At 40.4% G+C, this 3,598-nt stretch overlaps 1 pseudogene; it reads right to left on the minus strand.

Annotated features, from left to right (window-relative positions):
- LOC103384442 (myosin-7-like) overlaps nucleotides 1-3,598 on the minus strand; it is a 17,723-nt pseudogene that overhangs the window by 2,332 nt on the left and 11,793 nt on the right.

The raw sequence follows: 3,598 nt of genomic DNA on the forward strand, positions 1-3,598 counted from the left end.
GACGGTACTAATTTCATATTTTTGAACTTTGTTTTATTTGATGTTATTGATTTTGATTCATTATGAAATATGATGTTACTTGGTGTTAGTTCAATACGGTTGAAATGTAATTTGCCCAGATTTTGGAGTAGACGTTGGAGAACCTCCGGGTTAAATGCAGGGTATTTATTTTGTTGGGTGTACAAACGTGTGTTTGGGTGTCATGACAAATCGAGCAGATCCTTCTGAAGTCATACCTGGGTGGACAGCAAGTTGACTCTCTCCAACACCTCCACCAGCTCTAGTTCGGCCATCTTGCGGGCACTGTCGCTCTGCTCCAGGACTAGTCGTATTTCCTCCGCTTCACCTGACATCAGCGAACAGCGTCGTTCCAGCAGGGCACTCTGTTCTCTTAGCTGATTGGTCTGCTCGATTCTGTCTGCCAGATCCACCTGCTGCTCTTTGACCTACAAAAACACAATAATAATTTTAAATTTTTAAAAAAAATGTACATGTTTCAGACCTAGATTTTAGAGTCCTGGTTACACTGAGCACACCTGGGCCTGCAGGTGGCGTATGAGCCTCTGACTTTCTGCGGCCTGTTTGTTAGCATGTCCAAGCTGGAGCTCCATCTCGTTCAAGTCAGACTCCATCTTCTTTTTCATACGGACGACTTCACTGCGGCTGCGGACCTCTGCGTCCAGACTGTTCTGCATGGTTTCCAGAGAGCGCTGGTGACTCCGTCTGGTGACGAAGTTTCACAATGAGATCGTGCAGGATATGTAAACAAAAACTATCATATTTTGGGCGTAACCTAGGCATTGTCATATTCGGTTTTCCATTATCGGAGGGAAATCCGATAATTATGCTAACATCGGGCCGATAATATTGGCTAGCCGATATTATCGTGCCGATATTATCATAATTATAATCTTGATTGTAATCCGTCCGTTTTACCTGAGGGTGTCGATTTCTTCATCCTTCTCTGCAATTTTTCTTTGCACCTCGCTCCTGATCTGCTCCAGCTCCATCTGGACCTTCAGGGACTTGGTCTCCTCATGTTCCAAACTCCCCTGGTAGATGCAGAGAACGTTTAGGTATAAAATAAAACCCTTATCTTCCCTGGTTTCCAACCATCTACAATCGGCCAGGACGTTACCTCAGCCTCCTCCAAGGCTGCTCTGATGCCGCATTTCTCCAAATCCAGCATCTTTTTGATTTTCTCCAGCTCGTGTATGGTCTTCCCTTCCTGAGTGATGTGCTCCGTTAGGTCTAGAATTTCATCTGGAATCAAATCAAATACATCGAAGTAGGATTATTGTTGTTTCATTTCTGAGATACATTCAGAGAAGTGTGGACATTTCTAGGATTATTTTTGTTTCATTTAGATACATTCAGAGAAGTGTGGACATTTTTCTATCTTTTAGCTTTTTTTTGACTCATCTATTATTTTTAAGTTAGTTTTATATATTAAAATTGTTTGGTTCTATTAGTATTATATCTTGATAAAGTCTCTCAACCAATTAAACTAAATCATGACGTTTAATCCCATGTTTGTCCATAATTATACTAAAATATTGTATGTTTGGGCCTAGAAACCTAGAAACAATTGGACAAGTCAAGCCCCACTACAAACAGAGGTGGGGGAAGTACTAATAAAATGTAACTAAGTAAAAGTATCTTTTACTATTTCATCTATGTATTGTAGCGTAATTCCTGGAGTATTGAGCACACCTGAATATAAGCCGCACCCACTAAATTTGAATTTTTTTTTTGCCATTCAAAGACAGACATACATTACTAATATAACACAGTAGTCTCCCAGAAAGGCATTGATCGCTTGCCCATAAAAATCCATAAATCGCCGCATCATTGTTTAAGCCGCAGGGTTCAAAGTGTGTGAAAGAAGTAACAGCTTATAGTCTGGAAATGATGGTACTTGGTGTGCTTTTTATTCAGTCTTAATTTGGTGTAACTGTTTAACTGGCCCTCTATTTACTTATTTATTTTTTTATCTTATTTCTTTCTTTTATGCATTGTTTTCTCATTGCAAATTGAAGACGTGAGATTGCATTTTTCCCTTTTATTCCTTTTTTCATTCGAACCTTACTAAATCCTTGCTAATACATATTGAGTTCATATCAATATATCAATATCGTTCAGGGATATGAAACTGAAAATGTTAAAAGCAGGTAAAAAAAAATTGCTGACTTTTTTCTGCTTTTGCTATTGATTTTATTCAAGAACTTTATCGTACAATTTCCTTCAACCTAACTTGGACCTATTTTTTGATAAGCTTCAGTAGCTTTTAGTTTCTTCATTAGCTAATGGTTCAATGTAGAAAATGGAAATAATGAACCACCTTGGAGGTTCTTGTTTTCTCTCCTGACCGTCTCCAGGTGATCCAAGGCCTCTTCATAGTGGTTTTTGAGTTTGAAGAGTTCTGTGCTGAGACTGCGAGACTCTGTCTGCGAGGCCTCCAGATCGCTCTGAGTCTCTTCAAACTTGAGCTTCCAGTCACTAAGAAGCTGAGCCACAACAGAACGATGAACCATCACCATCCCTGCTCTTGCTCATTTCTGTATCTGCCTTCTGGAAGGTGTGCGGTCTCACCTTGTCAGTGCTGCGTTGCTTCTTGTCCAGAGCTGCAGCGGCAGCATTGGAATGCTCCAGGTCCACAACCAGGTCTTCTATCTCTGTCTGCAGATGCAGTTTGGTTTTTTCCAGTGAGGCACATTTCGTCTGGAACGTCTCTTTCATTTCTTCAACCTCCTGAAGTTTCTGTACCAGTTTCTTTCTGCGAGGAGAACGAATAGTAGAAATAAAATCCTTTGTGCGTTTGTTAGCATGATTTCAAAAAGTACGTTTAACAACACTTCATCTATCTTTAAGTGCAACACTTGGGGTTCCCAACCTCTGGTTTGAGGACCGGTGCTGGTCTGTAGGTCATTTGGTGGTACTTCATTTTCACTGATTTACTTTATTCAAAAATAATCCAGTCATATCCCTTCACTTTTTCATCATTCAAAGATAATCAGACAATGTTTCAAAACAACAGTTCATTTGGACTCTGATACTAATGGAGTCTAAAAGATGTTTTATTTTGCACTTTTTTTCAAGATAATCAGACAACGTTTCAAAACAACAGGTCATTCAGACTCTGATACTAACGGAATAAAGTCTAAAAGATGTTTTATTTTGCTTTTGAAATGTAATGATCCTTCAACAATGGCGCGGTATTTCTGGTCCCTCACATAGTTACGTCGTCAACATGCCCTTACTTGGCCTCCTCCAGCTCTTCGATCCTCAGCACAGCCTCCGTCTCGTATTTGGCTCTCCATTGTACCACTTGTGTGTTGGCATGGGACACTGCCCTCTGCAGTTCAGCTTTGGATTCCTGCTCCTCCTCTATCTGCTCCCGCATGAGGCTGCAGTCATGACGGGATGCTTGGACGGCGTGAGCCAAGGCCACACGGGTCTGGAACAAATTGGGTTTTTTTGTTTTGTTTTGTTTGTTTTTTTAATTACAAACATCAGCTGCGTAAAACAATTCACAGAAATGCTGTTTATCCAGGCCTGAAAAGTGCATTTTACTTTGTTTTCCTCCTCCAGCTGACGC

Source organism: Cynoglossus semilaevis, chromosome 10 (genome assembly GCF_000523025.1).
Source record: "Cynoglossus semilaevis isolate Cse_v1.0 chromosome 10, Cse_v1.0, whole genome shotgun sequence".
Classification (NCBI taxonomy): domain Eukaryota; kingdom Metazoa; phylum Chordata; class Actinopteri; order Pleuronectiformes; family Cynoglossidae; genus Cynoglossus; species Cynoglossus semilaevis.